The sequence below is a fragment of the Scyliorhinus torazame genome, chromosome 2, assembly GCF_047496885.1.
Source record: "Scyliorhinus torazame isolate Kashiwa2021f chromosome 2, sScyTor2.1, whole genome shotgun sequence".
Taxonomy (NCBI): domain Eukaryota; kingdom Metazoa; phylum Chordata; class Chondrichthyes; order Carcharhiniformes; family Scyliorhinidae; genus Scyliorhinus; species Scyliorhinus torazame.
In genome coordinates this window covers 51,709,874-51,727,409 of record NC_092708.1, presented here as the reverse complement: position 1 = coordinate 51,727,409, position 17,536 = coordinate 51,709,874, and the positions used below count along the sequence as shown (strand labels likewise).

Below are 17,536 nucleotides of genomic sequence, written 5' to 3'. Positions count from 1 at the left end.
GCCAGGATTGGGTAGTTTGAGGACTCCTGCCAGGTCGGGTCAGGTCGTGTCATGTGGACCAACCCACGGATCTTCAGACCTGTGTGTAAACATAAAAGAGAAAGGTTAGAATAGTGATCGTGTTAGAATTAAGTTTTAAAAGATTATCAAGATAATAAGAGATGTAGGAAGAGGATTTGTGGGTGAGAGCTCGCAGTTAGTCGCCCTAAGTGTCTCTGGGCTGCTGGAGGTTGCAGGTGACTGCTGCGACACCTCTACAAGTGCCCGTTCATCCTCCTCCTCAGTGTCCTCATTTTTCAGTGGCAGGAGGTACTGCTGGACAGAGCTCCTTCTTCTGGCCTTCCCCTCTTCCTGCTGGCACCTGGGAGTGAGAGAGGAGAGTGAATCATGAGCTGCCTCCAAGATGGAGGAGTGCATGACCCTTAGGTTTCTATGCATTATGTTATGCGGGCATCCTTACTGGATGGAGGCTTCCGGCCGATCTCTCCAATTGCACAGGTTGGGTCCAGTTCTTTCACCTGTCAACTCAGCTATCCGATTCTCAAACGCTGTAAGGTTCCCCAGTTCAGGCGGGCCCCTCCCATCTTCTCTCACTTCTTTCTTGTTGTGCCGTAACTTTTCCTGCCAAAGGGGGAAGATGGCATTGACAGAACAAGGAGCTGCCTGCCAACAGCTATTTAAAAAAATATATAAATTTAGAGTATCCAATTCATTTTTTTTTCTAATTAAGGGGCAATTTAGCGAGTCCTATCCACCTAGCCTGCACATCTTTGGGGAGTGGAGGCGAAACCCACACAAACACGGGGAGAATGTGCAAACTCCACACAGCCAGTGACTCAGAGCCGGGATCAAACCTGGGACCTCGGCGCCGTGAGGCAACAGGGCTAACCCATTGCGCCACCGTGTTGCCCTGCCTGCCAACAGCTGTAGCCACAGGCTCCTCCTCCACAACAATGGCCTGACTGATGAAAACATTTTTAAATCTAAAAACTTGGATCTAGGCTGCCGCAAAATGGAGGCAGCCAAAGAACCTCCACAATTCTCCTGAGCAATCTGAATGACATGCAGTACAACTCAGTCTTATCAGTCACCTCATCTCACAGTTCTAATAGGAGCTGTTAGAATTTTCAGATAAGCAAAGTCACAGACCCCTGAGTTTTCATAGAAGCCCTACCACGCAGAAGAAGGCCATTCGGCCCATTGAGACTACATCACGCCCTTGACCAATCCACATCTCCACAACCCCACCTAACCTTTGGACACCAAGGGGCCTTTTTTTCATGGCCAATCCACCTAACCTGCACATCTTTGGACTGTGGGAGGAAACCGGAGCAACCGGAGGAAACCCACACAGACACGGGCAGAACGTACAAACTCCACTAAGACAGTCACCCGAGGCCAAAATCGAACCCAGGTCCCTGGCGCTGTGAGGCAACAGTGCTAAACACTGTGCCACCATGCCACCCTAGTTCTCAGGTCTTTTAATAACCCAAGGAATCACACACATTTCAGCTCATCTTTGTGCCCACTTTCCTACTCCTTCACAGTGCACCACTGTTATTAAAAAATTATCTTTAAAGGCAATTATCCATTCACTTTCATCTCCCATGGAACTGGTTGGAGTGTGGACTGTGCAGGCACCATTCCCTCTTGTCTAAAGTGAGAGTTGGGGTCCTCAATTAGGTACAAGACAGGACTGTGGGAGGAAACCGGAGCACCGGGTATTAGGGCAGCACGGTAGCACAAATGGATAGCACTGTGGCTTCACAGCGCCAGGATCCCAGGTTCGATTCCCCGTTGGGTCACTGTCTGAGTGGAGTCTGCACGTTCTCCCCGTGTCTGCGTGGGTTTCCTCCGGGTGCTCTGGTTTCCTTCCAAAGACTTGCAAGTTAGGTGGAAGGGCCATGATAAATTGTGCTCAGTGACCAAAAAGGTCAGGAGGGGTTATTGGGTTACAGGGATAGGGTGGAAGTGAGGGCTTAAGTTGGTCCGTGCAGACTCGATGGGCCGAACGGCCACCTTCTGACCTCCATTTTGAAGCCATTATCCTCACAAACATCAGGCATAGGCACTCAAAATTGACCATTTTTTTTGTTCCTTTTTGTATTTGTTTCAGACTGCCAGCGTTTGTAGTGTGTTGCTTTATGCTGCAGGAATAGCTCCTTGAGCTATAGCACATACGCTACACTGCAAAATAAACCAAAAAAAATCAAGAATTATTTATGGTGGCCGTACGATAAAATTAGATTCATAAGAGCAGTTTTCTAATTTTAATGCACAAGCCACATAAAACGTAATAGCTTCCAGGTTGGCCAGAGTTGCAAAGCTGTGATACTTCAGGGCCTACAGTATATCATTTGTGTCCAACTTGTCTCCCTTGTGAGACACATCTGCGGTAGTTTATCCACATTTCAACAATTTTTACTGCCAATGTCTACATGTTTTATCGCATTGTATGAAATAAAGCTACCAGGGGCAATAGTGTTGTCAAACTAGTTTGTTGTCCTTTAGATCAATTCTTTCATCACCATTTCTGATACATTTTTGCATAGTTTGCAAAAAAATTACCCTCTAGTCCCAAGCAAGTTAACTGATGCTGTATTACTGTATCTGGTGCTCATGTTGAGCCCACTTATGGAATCAATGTTGTGGTTTAATAAATCTTTGATTATTATTTAACTAAATATTAGGGATTAGACCAATGGGATTTTCTGCTTCTGTCTGTGACAGGGGTAACGGCAGTCAGGAGGGGAAAATATCACAGAAGCACAAAAGTCAACTTTAAGTTAGTCGCTAAAATAGGTTGTGCACTCCAGAATTCAATGGCGACGCGCGCTTCCCACTGTGCCGTATCGAATATCATTCGTACTAATTCTGAAGGAAGTTTGCTGGAGTCATGCCCCCATTCCAGATCAAAAGGCCACACCGCTTGTCTAATTAGACCGGCGTGATTCACGATCAGATAGATGTGCCTGGCAAACTACCATTCACTCTGAGGTCACGTTGAGGTCCATTCAGCTACTTTTCATGATGCTGCTTTCACGGCTCCTGTGACTTCCCACCAAGTTTTGCAGGCAACAGGGCATCAATATGAGGGGCTTTGGATGGTAAGGATAAAACGTACCAGACCAGCGATAAGGCGGGGGCTGAGGGGCAAAGGTTTGACTGGGGTTTGGGGGGTGGGGGAAGACAAGACAGAAGCAAGGAAAGAAGCTGGGTGGCAAAAACTTGACTGGAGGAGTGGGGGAGACAGAGACTGGGGAAGGGTACACTCAGAAACATGACTGGGGGAAACTGGGGAAGGGTGCACTTAACCATATGACATGATTTGGGCAAAGGTAGGGAACAGTTGAGGAATGCCCTCAGGGCCAGAATGGAAAGAGTATCTAGGTCAGATGTCGACAAATGAGTCACGGCCAGAATGGGTGGCGAGCCAAGTAAATTAGCGCTTCAGTTTAGATTGCTGAGCTTGCAACATCTGTCCTTGTCCCAGTTCAGGGAGGGGGAGGACATAACACTGGACCGCAGATGGCACAATCACAGTCAGGGGAGGCATCTACAGCCTGTATATTGGGAATAGGTAGCATAGGGGTTGACACTCAATGGTGCCATTGGGCAGGGTCCCTATATGTCAATAGGCCTTAAAATGGAGTGGAGTAAAGTCAACGTAGGGCAATTCATATCCACCTCAAACAACACAGGGACATCCACCACAATGAAAATTGGATCAACAGGGGAGGACTGAGAGTTATTGGAGAGACGGAAACCTGAACTGTAGGTGCTTCCAGGACAATGGGAGAGATTTCCACAGTCACACAGGGAGGGTCGAAGCCAGCCTGGCAGTAAAGTCTCAACATCACCATCTTGTAACCCGAAGCTATGGCACAGTAGAAAATGAAACCGTGAAAAATAATGCTACTGGGAAGGCCTCAGGGAGGATTGATTTCAGGGGAAATCAACTGGAATCTTGGACGCGATTCAACAGACTCAAGGATGGCACGTTTAGCGGGGTGTTTGCCGGTGCCTGAGGAACTCCCCGTCAGGGCCATTCTTTAAATCTTGTCCTGCACTGACAATTCAGCTAAACAGTGCAGGAAGACTACTTGATGATGAGGACATTGAAAGGGCTAAGTGCAATGAAATGAAATGAAAATGAAATGAAATGAAATGAAAATCACTTATTGTCACAAGTAGGCTTCAAATGAAGTTACTGTGAAAAGCCCCTCGTCGCCACATTCCGGCGCCTGTTCGGGGAGGCTGGTACGCGAATTGAACCGTGCTGCTGGCCTGTCTTGGTCTGCTTTAAAAGCCAGTGATTTAGCACAGTCCAGCCCCTGAGGTCTGGGGGGCCAAGGAGGCCGAGGAGGCCAAGACTGCAGGCTAAAAGCCATAACATGGGTCAGACAAGGTAAGCATGCCCGTGAGGTGCTAATAGCCACCAGATTCCCGGAGGATGATGACAAATAGCAGTGATTATCCTGACAGACCAGTGGCCACCATGCTGGGAGCACATTGCCACCTGCATTTCTATCCTTCTCATTTCAACCATTCAATTCAATCTGAGACTGAGTCTTTACATATTAGGATCACCATGTCCTCATCTTTTGAAGGATGAAGAACCACTGGGAGCATGTTGCTTTTCTGAAATGTGGTACTAATTGTGACAATAAGTGATTATTATTATTGCAGGAGGGCTTCTTTGCAGCACATGTCAGATGACGCAGCCTCTTCATGCATCCCTCCAGCATCCCAGTTGATAAGGCAACCTACAAGAGGCAGAAGGAGCACTATAATCCTCAGAGCACTCATGGCAGTATGCCTTAGTCTGACAAGGCACTGCAAGAAAATCAATCTCACAGCCACTGGACAATACAGTATCACTTTGATAGTGATACTGCAAGGCAAGATTTGTGTCAACCAGCAGAGGATGTTCCCCAACTTTAGTGCATGTTTATACTACTCAGTTTTCAGGACTACTTCAGTCCTCATAGAATAGGCATCTGGCATTCTGTGGGATGTGGGTCTGTCAGTTAGCCTGACCTATCAGTGGACATAGGGCCATCTTCAGACACTTGCTGGCAACATAGGAACATGCCTCCTCATTGACGCAATTATTTTCCCCTTATGATCAACCCTACCTACCCCTTGCGATCTCAACAACTCAGTAACATCATGGAGCCCTCAAGGTTTGATAAAAAAAGGAGCACAAATCAGCTGCATTATATCCTTGGCCCTAATCTGTTTCCGGCCTGAGCATCGAGATCAATTGTCAACGCTTCAATTGTCTGCAAAACATCAATATTTAAAATGAGCATATCTGAGGGTTTAGGCATGGGGACACCAAGCAGAACATGTGGCCCAGCATTGCATCCCTAAATTTCCACGATGGCTTTGTGGGTACAATGCAGGCAATTCCAAGGTCGCGAATGATCAACATTGAATTATTGAGCGCCAGGAGAAAAATGTATCGGCAAGGGTCAGAGCTCATGAATATTGAGGTGGGAAGGTGCGTACTAATATTGGGGAACTATGCAGATTTTCACTTAAAGAGTCAACAACCTTGAACCCAGTCAGGAGTGCACAATGGTTCAGAGTATGAGCTGACAGAGTGAAGACATTCACGGCTGATGGAGTGTTCATGGAAATTGAGGAAAGATTACCAGTCTTCATGCACATCTACATCTCCCCTTCTACACTACACCTTTACCGTTCCATAATGCAGAGCAAGCAGGGGATTACATGAGCCTCCACCAAACACAGTCACCAATGAACATCACTTGAACCTGCAAAGCATGTTGATACCTTGCACAAGCACACTTTCCTGATGTCAAAAATGAGCTGAAAATGGACACACACTATTATTTGATGGCTGCACACAATATTGATCAGAGGCACATGATGCAACATTTGCAATAAGTGGGGGTACATGGTGTGACGCCTGATTGAATCAAATCACCTAACTTTTCACAAACTGACCACAGTATTCCAGAACTTTTCTCCAGCTGGATATTAATGAATTGTAGAATGAATGGAGAATTTAACTAAAATGGCACTTCACAAGATATTTGCCCATCTCCAGAACACTGGATGGCATGCACATTAAAAAATTGGAAGCAGCACGCTGAGCAATTCCACAAGAAAAGTATCAGGCCAAAGTCCTGCCACATTCAGTCATAGAAATTGGTGTGAATTAAACAACTAATGGGAGGAGGTGGCTCCATGAACATCCCCGTTCTGAATAGTGGCAAAACTGAGCAAGTGAGTGAAAAAGACAAGGCTGAAGGATTTGCACCATCTTCATCAGAGTGGGTGATCCATCTCGGCCTCATCACAAATGCCAGTGTTCAGCCAAATCAGTTCACACCATGTGATATGCTGTAAAGACTGAGTACAGTAAAGGCTATGTGCCTTGGCACCATTCCAGCTATAATACTGAAGACGTGCTGCAGACCTAGCCTTTGCCCCAGCCAAGCTGTTCCGGAACCGTTCTAGAACCAGCATCGACCCAATGATGCGGAAAATTGCCCAGTTATTTCCTGTTCAGAAGAGTGGAACAAATCCAATCTGACAAATTACACTCTATCAGTATACCTTCAATCATTAAAATGGAATAGTGGTATAAATGTCGTATTAGCCTGTTCAGGGCTGAAAGAGTTAACGTGTGGCACTGGGGAAACAGTGCCACTTATCTGGTGATGTAAGAGAGAAACACATAACCAGGATTCTAGAAGAAAACTCATGGCTTAGACCGAGTAATGCCTGTAGTCTATTATATCCAAACAGAGTTATGTTCATCCAAAAAGCCAGTTATAGTTCAGACATATCTATGTCTCCACTGTCATTCCTGAGCCAATCACAACCAAAGTACAACATGGTGGCAGCTGTGAAAGGCCCTGAAATTTCTGAAAATTAATTTTTTTTTAAATGTGCAAGTCTGACTTGGAATAAGGGGCACAAAAAATGAAGACTTTGGTAAGACGGTTGAAAATCTTCAAAAGAGCTCCAAAGAAGATGTGAAGGCAGCGAGGGAGGCAGAAAGAATCAGCTGTTCAACTTAATAAGGGCTGCACCATAGCACATGGTGGTCTAAAAACAAAAAACAATCCAGCAGTAGAATCAAAGAACCTAGCGACAATTGAGGAAGGATGAGCAAACATCTTGAAGATGGCACAAAATCTTCAAACTGAGCAGACTAAATAGGCGCAATTGGGCAAATGCCGTTTTTTTTACAAGTATGGATTTCAAGTTACCCCACAGTCCAGGTGCAAGGTTGGTGCAACTGCACATGATGACCATGAGGCAACAAAACTTTGGCTGCTCAATCACAACTCCCCAGTGGAGGAAAGCAGCGAGCAGAGCTCAGTAATAACATCCAGCGGTACGTTTTTTAAAATGCTGCAAAGTTCAGGAATGATAAGCAAAATGGGTGAGTGACCACGGAGTGTATCAGTGAAAGGGTGATCAGGGTGGGTAAACTGCAACAGAAGTGTTTAAAAAATCAAGGAAACCTCATGAAAGCTTGAATCAGCGATGGATTCCAAATTAACTTGCCAGCCCGATTACTGCACATGGAAGGGCGAGGTCAAACTCAGAATTAGGCATTATGGAGGAAGAGCTTTTTAAGATACAGAATTCCATCTGGTTTGGACAATAAACCTCAACCACAACAAGACAACACATTAAACTGTATTGGAACAAGTGCTGAGGATGTTATAGCAAGATGAGGCATTAATAAAACACCAGACAAATTTGAAGAGGTCTTAAAATTGTTGATAATTACTTTTATTCACGAGGTAACAGGATATTAGAAAGAGCCAGATTTAACAACATGGTACAGAGGCCAGGTGAACCAATTTATCAATGGACTGTATCAGTCAGCCATACGTTGAAAATATGGTGATCTCCAAACTCAGATGATACAAACCGCATGGTGGTTAGTGCTACTAATAACACCCCACTGCAATCCAAAGAACACTTAACTTTGTAGAAGGCGATATAATTGGTGAGACAAACAGAGGTCTGTAAACAAAACAGAGCCAAACTCAGAGTAGAAGACGATCCATGGTTCACTGCCCTGTTGCACCTGACACTGGTACAACTTTTTAATCAAAAGAATGTCAAAGACGCTCCAGGGAAAAATATGCTTTATGGAATAAAAGTTCGAGGGCTCATTAAACCATGCCATTGCAATGGTGCTAAAAAGCCCTAATAACCTGCAAGCATTGTGGATGCTTTCAGTTGAAAAGGTTTGGATGCTTTGGAAAGATGTGCAGAGCTAAATCCACTAGATACACAGTGGATGATCCTCTAGTTGCACAGTGGACTGCAATTTGTATACCGCCACAAGCGGTCCACAGCAGATGCTATCTCCCTGGCCCTATTCATTGCTGGACCATCTCGACAACAAGGACTCCTACGTCAGATTCCTATTTATTGACGACAGCTCCGCCTTCAATACCATAATCCCAGCCAAGTGCATATCAAAACTGCAAAAACTAGGACTCGGCTCCTCACTCTGCAACTGGATCCTTGATTTCCTGACCCATAGACCACAGTCAGTAAGGATAAACAACAACACCTCCTTCACGATAGTCTTCAATACCGGGGCCCCGCAAAGCTGCATACTTAGCCTCCTATTATACTTCCTATACACGTATGACTGTGGTTCCAAATCAGTAAGTTTGCTGACAAAATGACTATAGTGGATCGGATCTCAAACAACGATGAGTCAGAGTGCATGAGAGAGATAGAGAACCTAATGGCACGGTGTAATGAAAACAATATCTCCCTCAATGTCATCAAAATGAAGGAGCTGGTCATTGATTTCAGGAAGCAAAGCATTGTACACACCCCTGTCTGGTGCTGAGGTGGAGATGGTTGACAGCTTCAAATTCCTAGGTGCGTACATCACCAACAATCTGTCCTCGTCCACCCACATTGATGCTACGATCAATAAAGCACAACAGCGCCTATACTTCCTCAGGAAACAAAGGAAATTTGGCATGTTCACATCGACTCTTACTCATTTTTACAGACGCACCATAAAAAGCATCCTATCTGGCTGCATCACAGCTTGATATGGCAACTGCTCTGCCCAAGACTGTAAGAAACTACACAGAGTCGTGAACACAGCCCAGTCCATCATGCGAACCTGCCTCCCATCCATTGACTCTGTAAACACCACCCGCTGCCTTGGGAAAGCGGGCAGCATAATCAAAGACCCTTCCCACCTGGGTTATTCTCTCTTCCTACCTCTTCCATCGGGCAGTAAATACAAAAGTCTGAGAACACGCACTAAGAGGTTCATAAACAGCTTCTTCCCTGCAGTTACCAGACTGTTGAATGGCCCTCTTGTGGACTGAATTGATATTTCTATGCATCTTCTCTACTGTATAGTGCTATACTCTGTATGCTTCACCCGTTGTCTATGTCTATGTATTTACAATGTGTATTTAGCGAATATCCTAGGTTTTCATCTGTGGAACGATCTGCCTGGATTGTATGCAGGACGATGATTTTCACTATACCTGGTTACAAGCAACAATAAATCTAGATCTAAATGACAAAAGAATCTTTGTACACGCAGGGGAGAGGAGCATGCCCAAGCAGTACATTGGCACTGCCCTCGTGCACCTGACACTGTCCGCTGACACACTGGCACTGCCTCCTGTTACCCTGACACTGCCCTATGGCACTTCTCCAGGCACCCTGGCACCAACCCTGGAACTCTGGCACTGCCCCCTGGCACCCAGGAGGAAGGGCCAGCGGGCCCCTCTGGATGGCTCCACTGGGGGGAGACATCCTTTATCCATCTGACTACTTGATTCTTACAAAATAATTAAATGAATTTTCCTCAATAACTGATAATAGGGATTTAATCTAAATTTAAAAAATGAAGAACATATTTCACAATAAAGTGATTAAACCTATCAACTGTATTGTTCTTTATTTTCTTATCATGCCATCACTGATGTCCCTTTGAAACCTCGAACTCTGCGAACAGCTTGTGCTTGAAGTTAATATTTTTGCTTGGAGCAGTGGTGCTGTGAGATGAATTTGGATAATGCCTCCGAGCATCTGCAGAGCACATCATTTCCCAAAATGTATTAGTACAAGTCAGCAAGACTGACGATTGTTAAGCTTCCAAGAATATTCCGAGAGAGAGAATCTAAGGTCAGATATGGAGGGATGAGAGCGAGAAAGAGGAAAGAGGGGTAGAGTGGTAGGGGAGCAAAAAAATGCATTTAGTTGTAACTTTTTTCAATTTTTCAAACAAATGCCAGTTAAATTTTGAAGATAACGAATAAGAAATATTAGCAGGAACAGACCGCATGGCCCGTCAAATCTGCCCTTCCATTCAATAAAATCATAGCTAATCTTCAACTTCATCTCTGTCTGATCCCCAAATATCTTGACTCCTTTAGAGTTGAATTTTAAAAACAATCAGAATCTCTTTTCGGGATACAGACTGTTACATGTTGTATTATCTGTAACTAACTAGGAACTATTCAGCTAGGAACTAACGTGTTAACTGTAAGTGTTCCAGGGGCCACATTTCAGAACTCCATGAGAGACTGAAATGATGTGTACGGGCTTACCCAAGGGTTAAGCAGGGCATGGGACACATGAGACTAGAGGATTGATATTCCCAAAGGCCCCCCCCACCCCCTAACAAGGGATGTGGTACCTCCTTCTGCATTCTGTATAAAACCGGAGGGCCATGCACTGTGAGATGACTGTTGGATTCGAGTAGCTGCTCTGTACACTTGTTTTGTTGCATTAAACCTTTTCCCTTTGATTCAACCTGTTCGGCTCGGTGTGGACTTCTTTCCGGACCTTATATGTACATAATCAATTTAATTTGCCTCTTCTTTTGAATCAGACAGCATGACAACGAGAGTTTTTCTGTCTTTATAAATGTAAAGTGTGATTATTAACGCCAGCTGGGAAGCAAAAGACAACCAGAACTCATAACGCCAACCAAAAAGTAGGAGGGAGAGAGGAGGAGAGAAATTGGCTGAAGGTGAGGAATTTCGGACCTCACAACACACAAACTTGAGAATGTGGGTGGAACTGGAACGGAATAAATGGACAGTGGAGGAATTGAGAAATCGGGGGTGAAGAAGTTAGTGGGGAAGCAGTGCGGGTAGTGACAGCAGTAAAGGAGTGACAGAGAGGGCAGTGGAACAAAATGGGAGTGAAGGGGAGTGGAAACACAAGTGGGTGGAGGAGGGAATAGGAAGGGAACCACCAAGGGCTATATACTCAACACAGCATCCAAGTGCAACCTGTCACTGGTGATTCCTTTCCTCACTACACCCCCCACCAACTTGAATCCGAAAGTAAAGAAGATTAAAAAAAAGAGATACACAAGGGAAGACAAAATAAGAGACTGAAGAAGAGGAAAGAGGGAGAAGCAACACAAAGATAGTAGAAACAGATTGGAGACTGAATTCTCCAACTTACAATGCTCAAGTATTGGAAGATTGATGAGGAGTGTTGGAAGATTGATTAGGGATATTAAAAAAATGATAGTGTGTAGTTGTCAATATAAATTTCTACATCCACATTTGTAATGAAATCTGTTTATATATAAGCTCTGAATTCCACCTTCCCACCAGAGGTGGCACTGTGGCACATCAATTTTGCTTTCGCTGCCCTGCTTGTACTGCAGAGGAATAATTAAATAAACAACTCAATTCCTTTGCTTCCCAAACTGATGCCTTTTGCTATTCAGCTATAAATAATAAAGAACAATTTCTTTATAAAAGACAGAATTTATGATTTTACAAAGTTAATTGAATTACATCTGTGTACCCTGAAGTGCTGTGAACAACACCCACATCCCTGTGTGCAATACCATGGGAAATCATTTAAGAATTAAAAACATTGCCTTCCTTCTTTCCTTCAGAGGTTGTGTTTGACAAACATAATTGTCAAATATGCTGACTCATTGAATACTCAGTAGAAAGTCGCAAACTAAACAACAGAATGTCAAGGTCCCCCACTGTTTTCAGGCAGGGTAGGCCATAAAATCCACCTGATGGTCTTCTCGCTGCCTTCCCGTCCATCCCCAACCTGTCCACAATTTTACAAGGAGCCTGTGGAATGTCCGCCCATCCACTCCCCTTAAGTGGCCAATTACGGGCCGCTTCACACCCAACCTCAATTCTATGGCTGGTAAGAAAGGTTCAGGGGCATCTGGGAAATCCAACAGCTCACCCTGCTCAGAATGCAGGCGCGAAGGGGTGGAACCTCCCTCCAGGGCCCCCTTTGCACATCAGGCAACCCCAACCAATGTCTGCCCCCTGATGATGCTCTCCATCAAGACACCCAATCCCACTCCCCTCCTTGTCATGTTCTGTTAACCACTGTGATAGCTACTGCTATGCACAAAAAGGCACATAGAAAATAGGTGCAGGAGTAGGTCATTCGGCCCATCGAGCCTGCACCACCATTCAATATGATCATGGCCGATCATGCAAATTTAGTGTCCCATTCTTGCTTTCTCTCCATACCCCTTGATCCTTTTAGCCACAAGAGCCACGTCCAGCTCCCTCTTGAATATACCCAACAAACCGGCCCCGACAGCTTTCCGTGGTAGAGAATTCCACAAGTTTACAACTCTCTGAGAGAAGAAGTTCTTCCTCATCCCAGTCCTGAATGGCTGACCCCTTATCCTTAGGCTGTGACCCCTAGTTCTGTACATCCCCAACGTCTGGAACATTCTTCCCGCATCTAGCCTGTCCAGGCCCATCATGATTTTACATGTTTCTATGAGATCCCCTCTCATTTTTATAAACTCCAGTGAGTACAAGCCCAGCCGATCCAGCCTTTATTCATATGTCAGCCCTGCCATCCCAGGAATTAGTCCGGTGAACCTTCGCTGGACACCCTCAATAGCAAGAATGTCCTTCCTCAAACTAGGAGTCCAAAACTGCAAGCAATACTCAAGGTGTGGCCTCACCAAGGCCCTGTATAACTGCAGCAAGACATCCCTGCTCCTTTACTCAAATCTTCTTGCTATGCCATTATCTTTCCTCACCTCCTGCTGTACCTGCCAACCTTCAACGACTGTTCCATCATGGCACCCAGGTCTCGTTGCACTTCCCCTTTTCCTAAACTGCCACCATTCAGATAATAATCTGCCTTCCTGTTTTTGCCACCAAAGTGGATAACCTCACGTTTACCCACATTATATTGCATTTGCCAAGTATTTACCCACTCAGCCAGCCTGTCCAAGTCACCCTGCAGCCTCTTTGAATCCTCCTCACAGCACACACTGCCACCCAGCTTAGTGACATCTGCAAATTTGGAGATATTGCATGCAATTCCTTCATCAAAATCATTAATGTATATTGTAAACAGCTGGGGTCCCAGCACTGAACCTTGCGGTACCCCACTAGTCACCGCCTGCCACTCTGAAAAGGACCCACCTATTCCCTCTCCCTGCTTCCTGTCTATCAATCAGTTCTCTATCCATGTCAATACATTACCCCCAATAACATGAGCTCACTAATCTCTTGTGCGGGACATTGTCAAAAGCCTTTTGAAGATCCAGATTCACAACATCCACTGGTTCACCCTTGTCCACTCTACTGGTCACATCCTCAAAAAATTCCAGAAGATTTGTCAAGCATGATTTGCCTTTAGTGAATCTATGCTGACTTGGACTGATACTGTCCCCACTTTTCAAATGCCCAGTTATTTCATCCTTAATAATTGACTCAAGCATTTTCCCCACCATCGATGTCAGGCTAACCGGTCTATAATTCCCCGTTTTCTCTCTCCCTCCTTTTTTAAAAAGTAGGGTTATATTAGCTACCTTCCAATCCATTGGAACTCTTCTGATGACTCAAGGCAGGCTCAGTAGCACAATGGTGTTAATTCTTTATTCAAGGATGGTCCAGCCATGTACAGACCTGTCTGCACTGTACACATCTCTTCTCAAGCTGCCATTCTACAGAAGTTTTTTTCTTTTTTTTTTAAATTTAGAGTACCCAATTCATTTTTTCTCCAATTAAAGGGCAATTTCGCGTGTTCAATCCACCTACCTTGCACATCTTTGGGTTGTGGGGGTGAAACCCACCCAAACACGGGGAGAATGTGCAAACTCCTCACGGACAGTGACCCAGAGACGGGATCGAACCTGACCTAGGCGCCGTGAGACTGCACTGCTACCACTGTGCCACTGTGGTGCCCTTCCATTCTACAGAAAAATATGAAGTCTTACAACACCAGGTTAAAGTCCAACAGGTTTGTTTCGATGTCACTAGCTTTCGGAGCGCTGCTCCTTCCTCAGGTGAATGAAGAGGTCTGTTCCAGAAACACATATGTAGACAAATTCAAAGATGCCAAACAATGCTAGGAATGCGAGCATTAGCAGGTGATTAAATCTTTACAGATCCAGAGATGGGGTAGCCCCAGGTTAAAGAGGTGTGAATTGTACCAAGTCAGGACAGTTGGTAGGATTTCGCAGGCCAGATGGTGGGGGATGAATGTAATGCGACATGAATCCCAGGTCCCGGTTGAGGCCGCACTCATGTGTGCGGAACTTGGCTATAAGTTTCTGCTCGGCGATTCTGCGTTGTCGCGGGTCCTGAAGGCCGCCTTGGAGCACGCTTACCCGGAGATCAGAGGCTGAATGCCCTTGACTGCTGAAGTGTTCCCCGACTGGAAGGGAACATTCCTGCCTGATGATTGTTGCGCGATGTCCGTTCATTCGTTCATTCGTTCATCACCAGGCAGGAATGTTCCCTTCCAGTCGGGGAACACTTCAGCACTTCAGCAGAACACTTCAGCAGATGCACTGGGGTGGCTTCCAGTCGTCTTTCTGAACTTCAGGCTTTCATTTTGATACTTCTTGCTTCTAGGCTTGAGATGGTTTTCTCTGGCAAGGTTATCTACCTTCTCTGCAGACTCAGCAATATTTCAAGTTTACAACAAAGGATGTGCCAGGTACTCACAGTTTTCAGAACAATAGAGCAGTTCTTTCACTTCAGCAAGCAGGAAAGAGAGAGAGAGCGTCCCTTTTACTTCCAAGGTCTAAAAACTTTTGCCCCGTTCTCTCAGAAGGCATCACGCAGGAACCAATCACTGACCGTTGTCAGGCAGGATACTGTCCCTGGCCAATCCACCAGTTGCCAGTTCTCTAATGCAAACAGTTCTAGCCAGTTAGCCAATCAATTCGACTCCCTCCAAACCTGGTCGCTAAGATCCACTCGGCGCCAAAGCGTCTGGCTTCCCCTTTCCAAAATACAAAACCTGGGAATGCAGTGTCCTGGCAAGCAGGCTGCTTCAACTTTGAATCTCTTGTTGAAAGGCACATTCTGATTATGGGTCCACGGCAAAATAATAAAACAAAAGGAAAGTAAGGGGAACAAAGGAAATAAACAGGGAGGTCTCTCACACAATGAACTGAAATGTGGGGTGAGATTCTCCAACCCCCCGCCGGGTCGGAGAATCGCCGGGGGCTGGCGTGAATCCCACCCCCGCCGGTTGCCGAAGTCTCCGGCACCGGAGATTCGGCGGGGGAATCGCGCCGCGCCAGTTGGCGGGCCCCCCCCGCGCGATTCTACGGCCCGGGTGGGCCGAAGTCCCGCCGCTAAAATGCCCGTCCCGCCGGCGTAGATTAGACCACCTACCTTACCAGCGGGACAAGGCGGCGCGGGCGGGCTCTGGGGTCCTGGGCGGGGGGGCGCGGGGCGATCTGGCACCAGGGGGTGCCCCCACGGTGGCCTGGCCCACAATCGGGGCCCACTGATCCGCGGGCGGGCCTGTGCCGTGGGGGCACTCTTTCCCTTCCGCCTCCACCACGGTCTCCACCATGGCGGAGGCAGAAGAGACTCCCTCCACTGCGCATGCGTGAGAATGCTGTCAGCGGCTGCTGACGCTCCCGCGCATGCGCCGCCCGGAGATGTCATTTCCGTGCCAGCTGGTGGGGCACCAAAGGCCTTTTCCGCCAGCTGGTGGGACGGAAATTCATCCGGCGCCGACCTAGCCCCTTAAGGTCGGGAGTCGGCCCCCAAAGCTGCGGAGCATTCCGCACCTTTGGGGCGGCGCGATGCCCGTCTGATTTGCGCCGTTTTGGGCGCCTGTCGGCGGACATCGCTCCATTTCCAGAGAATTTCGCCCGTGCAAACACATAAAAATGAATGTGTGACAGTAAATGCAATTTGTTCTGGATTCGCCAGTGCTCCAGCCCTGTGTTTCTCGGCAGCGCTCCGTTCCCAAGTGGTGGGATTCATTACTCTCGCCGCTTGTCAATAGAATTTCCCATTGAAGCCAGCTCACGCCGTCAGGAAACCCACAGGCGGGGATGTGCCGCCGGCGGGAACAGCAGGTCGCAACGACCGGAGAATTTTGGCCGTTGTCTGCATATCTTTTACTGTAAACACTTTCTTACATACCTTTACCATTTGCATGTCTGTGCAGCAGAGCAACTTCTAGCCCTCTCTCTTTCTCATCAGCTCTGTGACTAATTGTCTCATTTAGTTAATTAGTGTGCACAGCATATTTTTACAGTTACTTCATTCAATTAAGAAAATGTTCACTGTGTTATCACTGGAGCCTGCTAATCTAATTTCTAATTCATATAATTACAATCTAATGCTAATGACATCACCCACTTAAAGATAATTCCATCCATAAAATTTGTCTTTCACCCCGATTGTTTGATTATAATAACCATTAAAGCAAGAAATATGACTTGCATCATAGATCAAATATTTTTGGATCACACTGTGCTTGTGGCGGTGTACTATGTCACTCGCATAGAGTGCGGCATTAATTACTGTGACATTGTATATCTGATGAAGGAGCTGTGCTCCGAAAGCTAGTGATTCGAAACAAACCTGGTGGACTTCAACCTGTTGTTGTAAGACTTCTTACTAAGCCCACTCCAGTCCAACACCAGCATCTCCACATCATTGTATATCGAAACAGTCAGGAATGACAGCGAATGTTATACTTCAAACGATGGAAGACAGAGAGTGAAGTGTTTTTAGTTCACAGTTTTGCACAGATAATGGACGTCTTGATGACATCAGTGGCTGAATAATATGCCGTTCCTGCTGCTAGAAACCTAATGTTGCTTTCATAAGAATAGAACATAGGAACCGAAGAACAGGGGAAGGGGTATGTGGCCTTGCGAGCCTGCTCCACCATTCAATAAGATCATTGAATCATAGAATTTACAGTGCAGAAGGAGACCAGTCGGCCCATCAAGTCTGCACTGGCCCTTAACCTTTTTGGACACTAAGAGCAATTTAGCATGGCTAATTTTTTTCATTTTCATTTTCATTTTCATCCACCTAACCCGCATATCTTTGGACTGTGGGAGGAAACCGGTGCACCCAGAAGAAACACACGCAGGCACGGGAAGAATGTACAGACTCCGCACAGACAGTGACCCAAGCCGGGAATCGATCTGATTGTGACCTGAGCTCAGCTTTCCTGCCTGCTTCCCAGAACCCTTCCATCCCCTATAGATCGAAAATATGTCTTGGATACATTCCAACCCAGCCTCTGGGGTCCT

General features: G+C 46.1%; 1 protein-coding gene across 2 annotated transcripts in view; it reads right to left on the bottom strand.

Annotated features, from left to right (window-relative positions):
- The window catches only part of LOC140388000 (uncharacterized), a 48,368-nt gene extending 33,282 nt beyond the window's left edge, over positions 1 to 15,086 (bottom strand). For both annotated transcript variants that reach the window (XM_072471452.1, XM_072471458.1), the window contains exon 1: positions 14,967 to 15,086. The gene's annotated coding sequence lies outside the window, so the exon portion shown is untranslated. The remainder of the gene's footprint in view (positions 1 to 14,966) is intronic.
- Positions 15,087 to 17,536: the final 2,450 nt, after the last annotated feature.